General features: G+C 42.2%; 1 protein-coding gene and 1 long non-coding RNA gene across 11 annotated transcripts in view; one reads left to right on the top strand and one right to left on the bottom strand.

The window, feature by feature from the left end:
- Positions 1–10,335: 10,335 nt before the first annotated feature.
- Positions 10,336–17,439, bottom strand: LOC125754033 (uncharacterized). Its single transcript, XR_007407279.1, has 2 exons — positions 16,498–17,439; positions 10,336–10,512 (listed from the first exon to the last, which is right to left on the bottom strand). It is a non-coding gene; the product is annotated as an uncharacterized LOC125754033 (long non-coding RNA).
- Positions 17,440–17,687: 248 nt separating this feature from the next.
- The window catches only part of GABPB1 (GA binding protein transcription factor subunit beta 1), a 64,262-nt gene continuing 62,618 nt past the window's right edge, over positions 17,688–19,331 (top strand). For 4 of the 10 annotated variants that reach the window (XM_025472820.3, XM_025472815.3, XM_035708775.2 and 1 more), the window contains exon 1: positions 17,928–17,950. The gene's annotated coding sequence lies outside the window, so the exon portion shown is untranslated. Of the gene's footprint in view, positions 17,890–17,927; positions 17,951–18,508; positions 19,040–19,331 lie in introns of those variants that run through there. The other 6 variants (XM_025472819.3, XM_049104143.1, XM_049104144.1 and 3 more) reach the window with 6 other exon arrangements.

Here is a 19,331-nt window from a genome sequence, read left to right as displayed (position 1 = left end):
CTCAGTTTACCTAAAACTGGTCTTGATGATCAGTAGTCTTGTTCACCTAACATCTATATACTAGCAGTAGGATGTGTGTCACCCTCTGCTTAGGCCTTACCCCCCAAAAAATAATTAAGAAAGTAAATTTAAATATGGCTTTCAGTGAATGAATTAGAGGCTTTATTGCCTTTATGTTCGATGTTTAGAATAAGGATTAAAGCTTCTACTTCCACTTCTAGTATTCTACAGCCATGCATTCATGAAACCCAGCAACGTGCCTGGCATTTAGTGAGCATTTGATCTATTGTTAAACAAATGAACATAGCAGTTATGGGTCACTGTGCTGTAGAAAATACAAAGAAACACTTTGAAGATGTAAACATTTATGAGAAGAAATTAAAATACATGAAATAATCAGCAAACAAGGTAAGACATCGGTGAGTTGGTAAAAAGGGAGATTAGCAAAGGTTGGAGTAGACAGCATCTATCAAGAGAGTGAAGAGAAAGAAACAAAGACAGAGAAGGAAAAGTGCTTATCAAGAGACCTGTATTCCAGTTTGATCATAAACTAGCTATGTCATCTCATATAGAATATTTCCCCCTTATATTCCTTCCTTTTCTCACTTTCACAATGAAGATATTTTTAGGTGATCTCTAAAGGCCTTCCCAACTCTTAATTTTTATGTTTCTACTTATAGATGGGAACTCCCCACCCCCTTGTTAAAGGAATTATATTTTAATTTATGTGGTTAAAAAACAATTATCAATAGGTACATTGAAAAGTTCTGCTCCCATCACTGTCCATTATGCTAACCTTACGGGTAAGCAGTTACATTATCATCTCAAGGATCTTTTGAGAGTTTTCTTTTTTTTTTTTTTGAGAGTTTTCAAAATACAAATATAAAAAAATACTTCTCCATTTTTTAAAAGGTAGTGCACTATATATCTTTTCTGCACTTTTCTTTTTAAACTTAATGAGAGATATATATATATATATTTTTAAAGATTTTATGTATTTATTAGAGAGAGAGAGAGAGCAAGAGAGCACAGGCAGGGCAGAAGCAGACTCCCCAGTGAGCAGGGAGTCCAATGTGGGGCTTGATCCCAGGGTCCTGGGATCATGACCCAAGCAAAAGGCAGATGCTCAACTGACTGAGCCACCCAGCCTCCCTAAATTTAATGATATATTGTTTATGTTGAGTTAGCGATGTTTCCCAGTCGGTGCTTATAAATATCTTTCTGCCTGTACATGGACTACACACTGAATATATTTCCCCAAAATTTGAGTTGAAACCTAATCTTCAAAGTGTAGGTATTTGGAAGTGTTTAGGTTATGAGGGCAGATTAGTGCCTGTATTGAGGCTTTGCCGTCTAATATCTAGCAGCTGCCAGTCTTCTTACCACTATTCTTTGCCAGGGCTTTCTGGCCCTTTTTTTTTCTTTAGGTTTTATTTGTTTATTTGAGAGAGCGTGAGTACATGTGTGACCACAGGCAGGGGGAAGGGAAGAGGAAGCAGACTTCCGGAAGAGCACAGAGCTCGATGTAGGGCTGGATCCCAGGACTCCGAGATCATGACCCAGATCATGGTTAAGTCAACCACTTAATCAACTGAGCCACTCAGGTGCCCCTTTCTGACCATTTTTGCATGTATATTTTTCTCATATAAGCTTGAGAATCAGCTTGGTTAGCTCCCCTCCTCACATTTCCTTTGCTACCCCAAAGCCTTATTAGTATTTTGACAGGTTAAATATAGAAACAATATTTTTATGATGTTGAATTTCTCAGCCAAGAACAAAGTATGGTTTCTATTTGTTCCTAATCTTGTGCCCTTGAAGGCTGTGTTAAAAATTGAAGGTAGAATTGGAATTTGTTCCTGTTTGCTAGATTTGGAGAAGCAGAAAAGTAGAGTGAATAATTTTTTTGGAAGGAGAATAATCTATGAGATAGATAGGACCATTGGTAGTTTTGGGGGCAGTAGCTTGGTAGAGAGGAGGGAAAAGAAGCTAACTGTGTCTGCTGTGTGCCAGGAATTATGCTAGGTGTTTTTCATTCTGTCATACTTCACAGCAGACATACCCAAACCTAGGATCGGATGGGGCCAGATCAAGGACGAGCCTAGATGTCCTCCTAGATACTCTGTAGGATAATGCTCAGAGGAATATCAAGATGAAAGCAATATTTGAGGATGATCACAGAAGTAGGATAGTCCAGGACTGGGAAGGAAAGGTTAAATTTAGAGGGCAACAAGATTCAGTAATCTGAAAGAAAAGTGAAAAGGCTTGTTTACGGTGAAGTCCTTATCTGTGGAGATAAATATGTAAATACAAAGATGATTTTTTTCCAGGGAGGACAAGCAATTTGGACTGAGGAATTAAGAAAGTTGGCTTTGTAGATGCCAATGCCACCCAGACACTGTCAACTCCACTGTGTTCTTTGACACTCTTTGACACTGCTGTCTATAGCAAGCCCTTGGGCTATGTCTCTGTTGAGCTGTGTGCAGATAAAGTTTCAAAGACAGCAGAAAACTTTCACGCTCTGAGCACTGAAAAGAAAGGATTTGGTTATAAAGGTTCCTGCTTTCACAGAACTATTCTGGGGCTTATGTGCCAGGGTGGTGACTTCATATACCACAATGGCACTGGTGACAAGTTCACCTGAGGGGAGAAATTTGATGATGAATTTCATCCTGAAGCATATGGGTCCTGGCATCTTGTCCATGGCAAATGCTGGCCCCAACACAAATGGCTTCCAGATTTTCAGGTACATTGCCAAGACAGAGTGGTTAGATGGCAAATGTGATCTTTGGCAAAGTAGAAGAGGGAAAGAGTATTGTGGAAGCCACGGAGTGCTTGGGTCCAGGAATGGCAGGACCAGCAGGAGGTTCACTATTGCCAACTATAGACAACTCCAATAAATTTGACTTGTGTTTTACCTTGACCTTTAGCCCATTGCTACTGACCTCAGAAGAATACCTCACCACTCTCAGCTGCTCATTAAATCCTATAATCTTTGTGCTCTTGCTGCATTTCTTTGGGTTCCATATTTTTCTTATTTCCCTCCAAGTCTAGCTGAATTGCAACATTAGGTTGAATATTATGAAAGAAAAACTAAATAAAAATGAAGAATGTTTTGAGGCTGGACTTTTGGAGAAGGGTGGTACCTTGTCAAAGATAAAGAAGTTGGTAAGGGGAAAAGCAAAACAAGTTTCATCTGAAGAGCTTAAAGGGAAGTGGGATCCTCAAGTTCCTTCTTCTAGGTCCTGTATGCAAGTGAAGTGCGTGCAGTCGGCAGAGAACAAATTAGCTTTTAGTACAAAGATCTAAATTTAACCCAAAACTTCAAGCTTCACCATTTTGCTAAATAACATATTACCCCACCTACTGCTGCCTGCTGCCAGGGAGAATTGGGCTAGCCAAGGGGTAAAAGGCAGCCCTCAGCTTCCCATCCTGGTGAAAACCTTCTCAGAGGTTTGGACAGTGGCATTTTAAAATTTATGCCCTTAAGTACTCTATAATGTTCCCTTGCTCAAACCTGAAACTCAATTTCTTATTTCCTAGTTTTCTATCTCTTTGGGAATCAGGTATTAAATCTTTTTTTTTTTTTTTAAATAATCAAACAGGTTCTAGCTTCTCCAATGATTCTGTGTTTTTACCTCATCAAGAACACCTCTCGATAAAAGTGTGAAATTTGTGCTGTTATTAACTTGGTCATTTTATCTTTCTGTGGCCTGGAGATGTAGGAATCCAGGGCCAGGACAAGTATACCATGGAGCTCTAAGTCTATCCCATGTGATCTACCCTGTGGGCTAGTCAGCAAGGAGTTGTTTTAAGTATAGCTGAGTCTAGATTTACCTAAGTAGGGTGCTTTTTATTTGAGGGGATAGATGGATGAGAGTGGATATAAACCCAGATCCCATGTAAGGGCTCAAAGAATAGACTCTTTCCTTGGATTCAAGTCTTGCTTTAACCATCATTGCTTATAAAACCTGGTCTCCTCCCTCCAGACACTTCAGGGTAGGACTTGTTAAGCTCTGCCACACTATATATAAGTATTTTTTAAAAGATTTATTTACCCATGAGAGAAAGAGAGAGAGACAGACAGACAGAAAACAAGCAAGCAGGGGGAGAGAAAATCCTCAAGCTGACTCCCTGCTGAGCAGGGTGCCTGACATGGGGCTTGACACAGGGCTCAATCCCAGGACGCTGAGATCCCTGAGGTCATGACCTAAGCTGAAATCGAGAGTTGGCTGCTCAATCAACTGAGCTACCCAGGTGCTCCTGTACATAAGTATTTTAAAAGCTCCATTGTTACAACCACCTTGGGAGTAAGGGGTTGCCTCCAAGCTCCCTTATATTGCAAACTTGGCATGTCCTTGGGAAGAGAAAGGAGAAAGGACTGGGTGAGCTGCTCAGTATTAGCTGGGTGATGTTTCTACCATGTACTTACTCCATTTCCTGAGTTGCTTAGGCATGGCTTCTAACTGAGGGGATGTAGTTGACAGAGTGAGATGCAGGACAGAAGACAGGGTCAAGTGTATTAGGATTGAGCCCACCTCTACCCCCTCAGCTTTTTTGAGATATAAGTGAAATATAATATTGTATAAGTTTAAGATCTACAATATGATTTCATATATATACTGTGAAATGATTATTACAATAAGGTTACTTAACACACCCATCACCCTACATTATTTTTTTTTTTGTGGTGAGAACTTTTAAAATCTACTCTTTTAGTAAGTTTCAACTATATGAAATCATTAATTTTAGTCACCATGCTGTACATTAGATCACCAGAACTTATTTATCTTATAACTAGAAGTTTATGCCCTTTGACAACCTTCACCCATCCTTCTGCCTCCTCTCCACTTCAACCCCGGCAACCATCAATCTCTTTCTATGAGGTTGGTTTTTTAGATTTGATATATATGATATCATACAGCATTTGCCTTTTTTGTCTGATTTATTTTATTTTACCCTCAAGGTTAGCATAAAGCCCTCAAGGTTGAGCTCTTAATTTATGTTCTGAAAGTAATATGAGAGTATCAGTTCAGCATCTTGAACAGCGGTCAACACAAATATATGTAATAATGGTTAAATGAATTTTAGAAGAACCAATGCTTGGTGAGTTAGGTCTGGAATTTTATCAGTTTAGTGTTCCTTGTTTTCCTTAAGGTGTAGTATACCTTTAACTCCTGCACTGGGACTCTGGTTGCCTTAACACAAGGGAGAGGACAAAGACCTCAGAAATTGTTCACATTGAACATGTGAGTTTGTCTACCTGCTGTAACACACTTTCACTCTTAAAAGGAAAACAGTATGGAAGAAAGGGTAGTCAGTTATATCTGAGCAGCAGTTGGCAGACAGGAAATACAACAGGAATTTTGGGAGGAAGACCATTTGGGGAAAAAAAATCCGAATTCTTCTATTTCTACCTGTGCATCACTAGAGTCTATATTTTCTCATTTGTAAAATGAGGATAACATCTTTTAAAAAATTTATTTAAATTCAATTACATTAACATATACTGTATTATTAGTTGCGGAGGTAGAATTCAGTTATTCATCAGTTGCCTACAATACTCAGTGCTCATTACTTTAAGTGCCCTCTTTAAAGCCCATCACCCAGTTACCCCCCGCCCCACCCAACTTCCCTCCAGTGACCCTCAGTTTGTTCTCTACAGTTAAGAGTCTCTTATGGTCTGCCTCCCTCTGTTTTCCTCCCTTTCCCCTAGGTTCCTCTGTTTTGTTTCTTAACAAAAAATCATATGAAATCATATGGTATTTGTCTTTCTCGGACTTATTTGCTTAGCATAATACCCTCTAGTTCCATCCACATTGTTGCAAATGGCAAGATTTCATTCTTTTTAATGTAATATTCCATTGTGTGTATGTGTGAGGTGTATCCATTCATCTGTCAATGGACATCTGGACTCTTTCCATAGTTTGGCAATTGTAGACATGGGCTAGCACCTATCTTTGCAGAGATTAAATGAGAAAATCTACTTGAATGCATTCAATAGTTGCTAAATAAATGCATGTTAAGTGAGGTCCAATGTGTACTAATGCTTAGCATTTTAATTTGTAATTCTTGGTAAGACATTTAAGTTGAAGATTCTTTAATGTTAATTTTAGCAGGTATCAGAATCACACAGAATAATGGAAGGTAAGAAAATGAAAGCATAATTGCAGTCATTAGTTATACACAATCAAAATTATTTTTAACAGCCTTTTTAGTGCAAAACACATACAGAAGTAGAATATAAAGAACCTCCATGTACCCATCATCCAGCTTCTTAATTATCATTCTTTGAGTACTCGTTTCCTTGATAATACCAACAATTTAAATCCTGTTGCAACTCCAGATTATTTTGAAACAAATCTCAGATAAAATATCATTTCCTCTTAAATTTCTTTTTTTTAAAATTTTTATTTAATTTTTATTTATTTATGATAGTCACAGAGAGAGAGAGAGAGAGAGAGAGAGAGAGAGAGAGAGAGAGAGAGGCAGAGACATAGGCAGAGGGAGAAGCAGGCTCCATGCCCCGGGAGCCCGACGTGGGATTCGATCCCGGGTCTCCAGGATCGCGCCCTGAGCCAAAGGCAGGCGCCAAACCGCTGCGCCACCCAGGGATCCCAAATATTTTATTTATTTATTCATAGAGATGCAGAGAGAGAGAGAGGCAGAGAGAGAAGCAGGTTCCACGCAGAGAGCCCGACGTGGGACTCATCCAAGGTCTCCAGCTCACGCCCTGGGCTGCAGGCGGCGCTAAACCGCTGCGCCACCGGGCCTGCCCCTCTTAAATTTCAGTGTCTTTCTACAAGATTCTTTTTTTTTTTTTTAATTTTTATTTATTTATGATAGTCACAGAGAGAGAGAGAGAGAGGCAGAGACACAGGCAGAGGGAGAAGCAGGCTCCATGCACCGGGAGCCCGACGTGGGATTCGATTCAGGGTCTCCAGGATCGTGCCCTGGGCCAAAGGCAGGCACCAAACCGCTGCGCCACCCAGGGATCCCAAGATTCTTTTTTAAAAGAGTTAACCATAACACTAATCATAACAAAATATCATAACTCAACAAAAGTAATGTGATTCCTTAGTACAATGAAATATCCAATCACCAGTGTGTAACACGTAAAGCCCATCAGGTAGAATGAATTTACATCTGCTTTTATATACCTCTTATTTCAACTAAAGAGACAGAAAGATTCTAAATTCCAAGTACTCCAGAGATACAAATTGAGTTTAGGAATATTAAATTGAAGGATTTCCCAATAGTTACTTGCCATGCCTAAAGGTGTCACTGTTTTCAAATTGTGCAGAACTACACAAACAATATGTTGGTTGTCAATAATTTGAAGAAAGACAGGACACTATTAATAGTTATGACAGCTTTTAAAAAATGAACCTTTATAAATCTGCAGAAAACTAGAGATATGTTCTTACTCAAGTCGGCTGCTCTTACAAACTACCATCTACTGGGTGGTTTAAACAGCAGCAATTTGTTCTTCACAGGTCTAGAGGCTGGCAGTCCAAGATCAGGGTGCTGGCTAATTTGGTGAGAATTCTCTTTCTGGCCTCCTCACTGTGGCCTCACATGGCTTTTCCTCTGTGCCCATGCTGAGATAGTTCTCTCTCTCTTCCTCCTTCTTATAAGGATACCAATTCCATCATGAGACTCTACTCTTTGGACCTAATATAACCCTAATTACCTCCCAAAGGCACAATTCTCAATAACCATCAACATTAGGGGTTAGAGGACATGGGTTTTGGTGGGATACAAACATTCAGTCCATAATAAACCTACACATTTATAAAAATGATTACTAAGTTGGAAAAGTCAGTAAGCTAGCACACCACATCTAACTCTTTTCCTCTCCCTAAGTTACTTTGGCTCTAAGGATCTGAGATTCTCATTCCTGGAAATCTTTCTTCACATCCTAATATAACCCCTGTGCAGGCAGAAACAATAATAGCCTAATATCCCTGCTTTCTCCCTCCATGTGCCACCTTAGCACCAAAGCAAAATTAAGTAAAAATTATTTTTAGCTCCTATCAGGGTAAGTTTTTCATGAATTGAATAATTTTTCCTCTCTCTTCCTAGGTTCTTTGTAATTCAAACAAAGGCTGAAGGGTCTTTTAAAATCCTGCTAAGCTTGCAAATTTGCCAAAAAAAAAAAAAAAAAAAAAAAAAGTGTGGATGGAGCTGTTTGTAGTCATCCTTGGCCCTTCTCCAGGTTTGCTGGCTGCTGTGACTGCATAAGCAACCATGTTTTTACTAGTTATGGGTGTCGCTGCAGGAGCTGCAGCAGAGAATTTCTGTATCCTGAAGAAATCTTGTAAACTAAACCCCATTTCCCCCAACTTAGCCACATGATTCTGTTGTTGGTCCTGAAAATATCAGGTAGGACATGAAATAATCTGCCCTTCAAAAGTTGACAGGAAAAATATCCAAATATCTGCTAACACTCTAATCTATTGACAATGTTGTGATGAAACATCCGATACATGGAGGGCAATAGGGCAGAACCAATCAAAATTAAAAATACATATATGCCCCTTTGCAGAACAATTCCACTCTGAGAACTGAGATGAGACATACTTAAATACACAAGAAGGTGTGTGTATGAAGATATTCATCCAAGCACTAATATGGAATGTAACAATTTAGAAACTCTGCGTCTCTCAATTGGATGATAACTGGCTAAATAGTCTGCAGGGGAGAAGAAAAAAATGATGTACCTTATGCATTCATATAAAAAAAGCCAGAGAAGTCTTAAGTGTAAAGTGCTGAAAAATATACGTGGCATCCTCCCTTTAAGTAAAAATTGGGGAAAATATGAATATTCTTTCTTACATGTATAGGCATGAAAAAATTCTGGAAGAATACACAAGAAAGAGTAGAGGTTAATTTTGGAGTGGGAATTGTATGAATAGAAGACAGTGATGATGTTTAAAAAATTCTCTGCACCAGTGGATGGATTATCTATTCAAATAATTTTTAAAAATCTGGCTGGAAAACAAAGCCAACAATTATTAAGTGCCCACAGGCTTAAAATACAGTAAGAAAATAAAGGTGCCCAAATGCAAAATATATGTAAAATTCAAGTTGCTGCACCTAACCAATTCCTAGAAAGCAAAGTTCTTGGTGTTTCTGGGGAATTCTGAGATCAGTGACTTTCCCAAAGGACTTTACTTGCTTACTGGAGGTCTTGTCTACCACTAAGAAAGAGGGGGTAGAGAAAGAAGACATCATACTTTTGCATTCAATTTAAAATTCTTTAGCAGTCTGCCAAAAAAGGCACATTATTCATCTGTAAATCTAAAAACATGCAGGAAGAAGCCAGTAATTGTATTGTGGTAGGACATTTTTCTCTTACTTTTCTTAATGTTAAAATATTAAGAGTAAATAAATTTTTGGTAAACCTAGTAAGGAAAAGTATTCCTCATTGATTACACATTCCTCAATTTTGAGGAGATACTGCTGCTTTCCAAAAGATTTGTGTTCACCACCAGCCTTAATTATCTTTCGTTCCAAATTTTAATGACCTCAGGTGACATAGCCATCTTGATCTTTTCCCTTAAAATTTCAGTGACTAAAAAATGTACAATAAACAGTGGACACTTCTATAACATTCCAATGTTTCCTAATGTGAATTACCCATTCCACTGGTGATACTCCTGGTTCGAGGCAGTACATGAACAAAGCAGCAAATTACATCACATCATAGTGTTATTCCTGTTTTTCAAGCTTTCAGAGTCAAAGCTCTTGGCTGGCAAGAGTGTTTAGCTAGGGCTTAACAATTGACTTTGTTTTCATTATACTAATTTTTAGATCTTTTTTTTCTAATTGCCAGAGGTCTGGGACCCAAATGTTTGTCTGGATTACCGTGTTTACAGGAACACAACAAACAGAAGTGCAGGTGTTGCTATGTATGTTTCAGGAACCCCTTGGTCACAAATCACAAAAACTCAAAGGTCTTTTCTCAGGGCTTATCCTTCCTTGACTCAAATTCTCTCCATGGGCTTCAAAAGACACTTGGCTCTCCAGAAATGGTGTAGGGCACCATATAAACTGGAGTCAAAATGGTTTTATTTTTTTAATATAGGCTCCACGTGCAGCACGGAGCCCAGTGCAGGGTTTGAACTCACAATTCTGAGATCAAGGCCTGAGGTGAAATCAAGAGTCAGACGCTTAACCATCTGAGCCACTCAGGCACTCCTCAAGCTGGTTTCAAATGATGCTTCTTTATCTTGCTGTGAGTCTATAGTCAGTCTACCAAAAAGTCTACCAAATGAGAACCAATTGGCTGCCTTGGAATCGGAGGGGAATAAATGATAACACATGTAGAACAGCTGGCATGTAGTTCATTTGTTTATTTGAGAGCACGTATGAGCGGGGGGAGGGACAGAGGGAGAGGAGAAGCAGACTCTCTGATGAGCAGGGAGCCTCATGAGGAGCTCGATCTCAGGATCCTGGGGTCACGACTTGAGCTGAAGGCAGATGCTCAACTGACTGAGCCACTCAGGTGCCCTAGGAGGCAGTTTAAATGATTTCCTCTTCTCTTTACTTCTCTCCTTTATTTTCTATATTCTTCCCAATTATCTCATTCATTCCCATAACTTCAACTATTACCCTGATGTGGATAACTTCTAATTTTTAAAAAAAGATTTTATTTATTTATTCAAGAGAGACACACAGAGAGGCAGACACATAGGTGGAGGGAGAAGAAGGCTGCATGCAGGGAGCCCGATGTGGGATTCAATCCGGGGACTCTAGGATCACACCCTGAGCCAAAGGCAGATGCTCAAAGGCTGAGCACCCAGGCGTCCCAACTTCTAATTTTCTATCAGTAATACCGTATTTGTTTTCAGAGTACCAAACCTTAAGTTCTGTAGCTGTATAATAATGCTACCCTGATGTTCTGGCATGATCTTAAACTCAATATGTATAAAATAGAGTATCTTTCTCCCAATCTACTCCTTCTCTTGGTTGTCTCATTTTGTTAATGTTATCACTATTACCTCCTTTACTCAGGTTCAAAATCTCAATCATTTTCTTTCACCTTTTCCCATTATATTGAATCAGGCATCAAGAAATATTTTATAGGGCATTTTAGTAGCTTTGGGGGTTACATAAAGGTCTGTTTTATGAAACTTCCCTCTCCTGCCAGGTAAGAAAAATGAAATTAAGGCAAGTTAAGAGGTGCCCAGGTCACATGACTAGAGTTGTTAGAGCCTAGATTAAAAATCAGTTAAGGGATCCCTGGGTGGCGCAACGGTTTAGCGCCTGCCTTTGGCCCAGGGCGCGATCCTGGAGACCCGGGATCGAATCCCATATCGGGCTCCTGGTGCATGGAGCCTGCTTCTCCCTCTGCCTATGTCTCCGCCTTTCTCTCTCTTTCTCTGTGACTATCATAAATAAATAAAAATTAAAAAAAAAAAATCAGTTAAAACTTGAACTTGGGGCTCCTCACTCCCAACTGCCATGGTCTTTCACCTTCTCAGACTGCCTTAAATTCTGCAGTATTTTTGCATCTGTCTCTCCTCTTATCATTGTCGCTCCCAGAATTCAGGCCTTTCTTGTGTTTCATATTTATGATGTACACAGATAGAAAGACTGACTCAGTCAGTGAGGTAAAATAGTTGGTAATGTGTATCCAGCATTGTCCATGAAATTTTTTCCCTACTTGTTAATTGCAACACATTTTTAAAAACCATGAAATATATAATACACATACTGAAAAAGTCACCCACTCGAAAACCCTACAGCTCAATGAATCACAAAATACCCATGTACCCAGCACTTATATCAAGAAACCAAACATTGCTAACACCCCAGAGGCCTCCTCATTTCCTCCTCCCAAACATTACTCCCTAACCCAAAGCAAATTATTGCTTTTATAGTTTTTACTACCTAAACATATATCCTTAAATCTAGTTTGACATGTTTTTTTTTAATTTTTAATTTATTTTATTTGACACCGAGAGAATGTACACAAGCAAGGGGAGTGCAGGCAGAGGGAGAGAGAGCAGCAAACACCCTGCTGAGCAAGAAGCCCAAGGTGGGGCTCTATCCCAGGACGCTGGGATCATGACCTGAGCCAAAGGTGGACACTTAACCAACTGAGCCACCCAGGTGCCCCAGTGCTGCCTGTTTTTTGAACTCTGAACTTTCCAAAGTGGCTATACTAATATACATTCTCACCAGCAACATGTAGTTTCATGGTTCCAATACTTGGCCACATTGGGCATTTACTGTAGTGTCCATTTTAGCCATTATTGTGGATGTGTAGCCATAGCTGATTGTGGTTTTAATTCACATTTTTCTAATGATTATAAAAGTTGGGCACCTTGACTTGTTTATTGGTCATTTAGATACCCTCTTTGGTAAAATGACTGTTTAGGTCTGTTACCCATTTTTCTATTGGGTTGTCTTTTTATTTTATATTGATTTGTGGGACATTATAAATTCTAGATAGGAGCAACACATATTTCTACTCTACAACACATTTGCCTGGTGTCATTAGAATATCACCATCTCCCCTTACTCTGGGCCCAAATTCCCTGATGAACCCTCTGGGAGATAATGTAGTCAACTTCATGTAGTCTCTGTAAAACAAAGTAGTCATTGTGCCAGAGAATTTGCTAGATACTGGGAATATAATGGCAAAAAAAAAAAAAAAAAAAAAAAAAAAAAAAGATTAGAAATAATACTTTTAAATGAGACCTGTATTGGAAACCTAACGTTTATTAGCTTCATGACATTAGGCAAGTTATTTAGCCTATTTTGGCCTCTGTTTACTTGCTGAAAAGATGGGGCTAATACCCGTTTTTTAGCATTGTTTTGAGAGTTAATTGAACAATATATACAAGATTTTGTACAGTGGCTGGCAAACAGGAACATTTAATAAGTGGTAGCTATTATAAATTTGGTTATTTCCTTGCAGCCTTCCATTTCTTTATGGAGGGAGAAACTGAGCAGATAGATGTCAATTTCTTTCTTAGCTGCTATGGTTCTCACTATAAAGCAAAAAAGCAACCTGAAAAAACCCTATTTGTTTTAGGTAATCTTCTGAGAACTTGGCTCTTCTTATTCCCTTGGTCTCAGTGCTTTAAAAATTACCTGTGGTGGTGTAGAAGATCAAGTAACTGTTGCATGACAAACTGAGGGACCACAAGAAGAAAAAAATATGGGAATTGTAATTTATGAATTTATATTTAAACCTGGTCAATCAGGAGGTGCTGGGGCTGATAGGGAAGACCTTGGAACATGTTTAGGAGGCAGTTGGCGCAGATGGAGGGTTTCCTCATCATCCTTGTTCATACAGAAAAATGTTTAACATTTGAAGTCATTCCAAAAATCCAATAAATCAAACAGGTCTGGAGACAACAAACAGTACAGTAAGGAGCATAACTATGTGGACAAGGGCCAAGTGACATGTGATCAGGTCAGTGTGCTTAAACTTGTGATTCACAAGTGTGCAGATGTGAAAGGAAAATAAAGGAGTTGGCTGAGATTTTCACTGACAGCTTGAAAAAAGGCTCTATTTATAGTAACATAACAGAGAAAAAGATATCTTAATGGCATAGAGGATATATAGTTTGTGTATCTGGGGGAAAAAAAAACAAACCCGACACCTCTCAGCATAAAAAAATTATCTCTGGTGAAAGATCATAGATACCTCTATAAAATATGACTTACTAGTAAAGGGAAGTAAAAGGAAAATATATACAATAATACAGATCCACAGACATGAAATTAGTCTTAAAGTTATTGCAAACTTCTAAAACCTTAATGGTTAAATGCCTTCTCTAGGATCAATAACAAAGGGTTTGCAGACTAGTACCGGCCTGTGGACCATACTTTGGTGACACTGCTCTGGAGCACTGGCAAAAATCAGACTTCTGAATCTGAAGGGCTGAGGTTAGAGCCTGGAATGTGGGGACTCAAGTAAAGGGTTGCTCTTGGTCCTGAGCCACCAGCTGGCCACCTACTGGTCTTTTTCTAGCCTTTAGCACAACATTGCGTCACCCCGTAGCTCAAAAACCATCTATTGTTCCCTTGTATCTAGGATAAAATCTCAACCTTTTAACATGGCATCCAAGGCCTTCCAGGCTGATTTCACACTTTAGTTTGATTTTCCACTTGGCCGCACTTTCTTATTAATATAGTAGCAACTAGCCAACTAGCCACATGTGGCTAGTGAGCAGTTAAAATGTGACTAATTCAGGAATTAAAATCTTAATCTTTAATTTAAAATTAAATGACAAATCTGATACATAATTCAATTACTGCAAAACTTTTAAGTATGTTTGGAATGACCTGAGTATGAAAATCTAGTTTTCAACGGTAAATTTCACGGAATCAAGTTTTGAGATATGCTCAAAGTATAAAACACACACTAGATTTTGAACACAGTAATGAGAAAAAGACTGTAAAACATTTAATACTTTTTAATATTGATCACATATGAAATGGTACGATTTTGGCTATACTGGGTTAAATAAAAGACATTAAAATTAACTTTTTACTTTTTTAATGTGGCTACTATAAACTCTGTGGCTGGTGTTATATTTATACCGAATGGTGCCAGCCTAGACATGCCCAAACCTAGGAATCACTCTTGATTCCTCCCTTTCCCTCACTCATATTGACTCATTAGCAATACAGGTCAGGTCTAATCACCAAATAGATCTTAAATTCATCCATTTTTTTTCCTCTGCTGCTACTTACTATCCATGTTATTCCATTCCTTAAAACCCTTCAGTGGGGCAGCCTGGGTGGCTCAGGGGTTAGTGCTGCCTTCAGCCCAGGGCGTGACCCTGGAGACCCGGGATCGAGTCCCACGTCGGGCTCCCTGCATGGAGCCTGCTTCTCCCTCTGCCTGTGTCTCTGCGTCTCTCTCATGAATAAATAAAATCTTAAAAAAGAAAAAACTCTTCAGTGGCTGCTACAGCACTTAAACTTACTAAGGCAGCAGATTTCTTCTCCTACCATTCTTTCTTTGGTCTCTAAACTTCAGTTACACTGGTCTTCTTGCTAAACACAGGATTCTGCTCTGCTGTTCCCTTAGGTCTCAAATACTGCTCTACACTTATGCCCATTCAGGTCTTAGGTTAGAGAATACCTTCTCTGTGAGGCCATCTGTGATCAACTTCCAAAATTTTGCCTGTTCTCTCCCCCAAAGAAATGCTTTAATCAGATACCCTTTTATTTTCTTAATAGCGCATATTATAAGATATTATCTTTACTCTTTTATAACACTTTTTTTTTTTTTTATGGTCTGTTCCTTCCACTAGCAACAGGAACAGGAACCTTGCTCGTTTTGTTGCTGCTTAATCTATTCCAGGATTTTAGAACACTGCCAGTTACAGAAAGTGCTCATGAAACAACTTAAATGAATTAATATCTAATTGCCTGCCAGACATATGTGCTTGGTTGGCTCACAAGGACTTACAAATTCAACAAGGTCAAAGATGTCAAGGATGACTTCCTCTCAGTCATTCCCTTACCGGCTCAACCAAATCACCAAACTCTCAATAACTACCTTGGTCATATTCTTCACACTATTTGCCACTATCTCAGTCCAAAGCATTATTCTCTCACAAATTACTATTTTTTTCCCCAAACTGTTTTCCATGCCTGAGTTTTGCATAACAGTCTAATCTGTCTAAAATGCAAATCCAATCCTGTAACACTTCTACTTAACACCCTTCAACAGTTTCCTCTCAGTTCTTCTCAAAAAGCTAATTTCTGCACATGGCATTCAAAGTCTTCATGATTGAATCTCTTCAGGAACCTCTCTAGGCAGTCCTGAAACAGCATTATCTTCTTCTTCTTCTTCCTTTTTTTTTTTTTTTTTTAAAGATTTTATTTATTTATTCATGACACACACACACACACACAGAGGTAGAGACACAGGCAAGGGAGAAGCAGGCTCTATGCACCGGGAGCCCGACGTGGGACTCGATCCTGGGTCTCCATGATCACGCCCTGGGCCAAAGGCAGGCGCTAAACCGCTGCGCCACCCAGGGATCCCCCATTATCTTCTTTACTAAACAATCTCTCCAAAGTTTGCCTCCTAACCTTTCCGTGTATTGCTGCTTCTGTCTGGAAGGCTCCTCCCCACTTCCTTTATTAAAGCTAATTGCTTCTCAGTCCCATTTCATTCCTCCAACCCAGGTGGGCAAGAGATTTCTCCTGTATGAGATTTCGCAGTATTGAGCAGTTTACCCTCCTTATACTTACTGGTATACTTACTATTTACCCCTCTCAGTCTACAGTAGAAAGAAGATCAATGAGGGCAAGGATTCCATAGCAATCGTTAACTCAATGCTTACTCAAACTCAAAGGTTAGAGGAAAACATGGTATCAAAAACTTGGCAAATTTTTATCAACTGAAGCATTGAAAATATTACATCAAAAGAAAACAATATGGCTACTGTGACATTTACTTCGCTTCTATTTTAGGCAAAATGACTTAATAAGTTACACAAAGACTTTACAAATCCTTACCGCGTCAATATCCCAAAAGGGTAACTGGAGGTAGGAAAAAAGGACTTATCTCAGGCCACACAGAAATCAATGGGTCATACGGATTTCACTTAAACTCGTAAACTCTCCTGGATGAAACTCTTGGCGCTGTCTCAGATACTCCCAATTCCTAAATATGGGAAGACAGAAGCTGCAGGTCAGCAGCTTGGGGAAGTCCTCCCCGGGGGCTCACCTGTTAAACACAATACCAGTGGGTTGGGGTTTACTTAGCAACTCATCAGAAGTGCATTAACTTGCAAAGGCTTTCACTCTGTAAACCACTATCTCCAAATAAACGTTCGCAGCCTTCTTCATAAAATACGGCACAACAATCATCTAGGCATGGTAGCCACGGTAAAAAAAAAAAAAAAAAAAAAAAAAAAGACCTTCACCTCTGAGGTGACAGAAATCCAAGGCAACCGAGCGAGCAATTAGCGTCTATGAAGTACGAGACACCTGCGACGCCATGGGCATGTTAAAATTAAAAAAAATAATTAAAAAAAAAAGTCTACAGGAATAAGCGCATCTCTGTGAGGAACCTGGCTGCTCAGTTCGAGCGACGTGGAGGAACAGCCTTCGTTCCCGCCCCGGTACCTCAACCGCCACTCCCGTCCCAGGCGGCCTAGTTGACTCTAGGGCCACTTTCAGTTAAATCCTAGCTTCCCGGCTGCCCTTCCGTGTCCCGGGGCTCTGCGGGGCGGCTCGGCTTAACCCCCCCCCCGGGTTCGGGTTCCCCGTCTCTCAGCGGTCACGTCGCAGAGACACCCAGGGAGGCACACGTCCTCTGGGTCCCCAACCGCCAGCCCCCGCAAAAAGAGGCGGGAAGGCCGCGCCAGCAGCCGGGAGGCTCCGCCGCGCACATGGCCCGCCGCGGCTCCCACCCCCGTGCCGCGCAGGCGCCGGGCGAGCCGGGACTTGCGGTCGCCGAGAGCGGATCATTCCGCCGCTTTCTTTGTGTGGCTCGAGCTCTCCAAATGGCCTATTTCCCTTCCCTCCGTTAAAAACAAAGCGCAGACCCCGTCGCCCCCTTCCTCCCGCCGGAATGGGGTCGCGGAGTGGGTGGGAGAGCGCTCTGCGGCCGAAGGCAGGGGCGGAAAGGCTGAGGCGCGGGCTTGACAGGGGCCGGGTCCGGGAGGGATGCTGGGAGCTTTGACTCACTCGCACACCATGTGTCCCTCCGCGCGCAGCACGGGGGACTTTTCGGTGGGGATTTTGGGCGCCGACCAGACGCGGCATTTTCGGAAAATAGCGCCCTGTGCAGCTGAAGCGCTTTGTGTGTAGCGGGGCCGCGTCAGCCCGGCCGGGTACGAGGCGCCTCGGGTCCCCGCACCACCTCCTGCTGCTCCCCCGTCGCCGCTCCCGAAGCTTTTCCAGGTCAGTGCGGGTCTGTGTAGGGCCCTGTTACCACCGGATGTGGAAGTTGATCTCTTCGCTGGTAAAAAATAATTCCACTTCCCCCGGAACCCAGATCATCCCCGCGATTTCCTGTTTATTGCATTAAGGCGCCGGGTTTCCGGGGCTCCTGGCCCCGCTTATTCCGCGGGGGTCGGCGGGGTCGGCCTGGGCGCCCGCTCCGCCCGCGCCGCCGCCGCGCTTTGTCCGCCGGGCACCCCGCTTCTGGGAGGGGCGGGCAGACATGGTGGCGGCCGCCGCCCCCTCCTCGGCCCCGGCGCGCCGCGGCCTCCCAGCCGGCCCGGGCCCGAGCGGCGGCCCCGGGGCGGGGAGGGGGTCGAGCCCCGGCGGCGGGGGCTCTGCGGGCGGCGGGCGGCGGGAGGCGGGCGGGAGCCGGAGGGAGGCAGGTTGGCGCGGCGCGGCCCGGCCGGGCCTCGGCGCCCGCCGCCCGCCGCCCCGGGAGCTGCCGGCCTCTTTGTCTGGGCGCCCTGGCGGCTTCTCCGGAGCGGGGCAGGGGCGGCAGGGGCGGCGGGGGCGGGCGTCCTCGCGGGCGCAGCGCTGTGGGGCCTGCGCGGCCGGGACGCGCTCGGGCCGCGGCGGGAGCGGCAGCCCTGACGCGGCTGAGCGGAGGGCCCGGCCCGGCCCGCGCGCCGCCGATCGCGCCTGCTGCCACGACCGCGGGCTCTCGGGCCCCTGAGGGGACAAAGGCCCGCCGCTCCGGATGCTCGGATTCTGCTCTTGGGACCTGGCCGCCGGGATCTGCGGGTGCACGGCTTCGGAAGAAAGTTGAGAATTTTGCCAGGTCATTTCTGCCTGGACACAGTTAATCCGTGTGTGTGCAGAGAGCTCGGTGGAAGCCGTCGTGCCGCGTTCAGTCAGCGAGCATCGCCTCAGGGGTGCATCGCGAAAACTGAAACCAACGGGATAATAGAGGCCTGCCTCGTGTGTGTTTTCCCACTTTCAGCTTGTTTTCAGTACACAGACGCTTGTTTTAAACCTGATTGGACTGTGGCGAGCAGACATCTGTTCAAAGGAGGGGTGGCGACCACGGCAGTACTCTCGGAGGGGGGCTTGGTAACGTGGAAAGATTGTAGGTGCTCTCTGCGAACACTGGTTTGCTGTCTCGGTTCAGGCAAGTTACTTTCTGAAGTATCATTTTTTTTTTTTTAACCTGGAAAATGTTTTTGATGTAGTCAATAAATGGTCCTTGAAAAATAATTTCCCATTCCAGAATTAGAGGGGCACTATAATTTATTACGCAGATGGTAGTGTTGAAAAATTCTTTTTGCAGTTCGTTATTTCACGTATAGACCTACCCAGCTTGGTGTAAGTTGCTTCGCGCTGACCTATAACCATTCGGCCTTGGCACTGCCACTTTCAGGCTCAGGCTCTCTGATTTTAAGGAAATTAAAGATGGCCTTACG

This window comes from Canis lupus, chromosome 30 (genome assembly GCF_003254725.2).
Source record: "Canis lupus dingo isolate Sandy chromosome 30, ASM325472v2, whole genome shotgun sequence".
In the NCBI taxonomy this organism is placed as follows: domain Eukaryota; kingdom Metazoa; phylum Chordata; class Mammalia; order Carnivora; family Canidae; genus Canis; species Canis lupus.
This window is presented reverse-complemented; position numbering and strand designations above follow the sequence as displayed.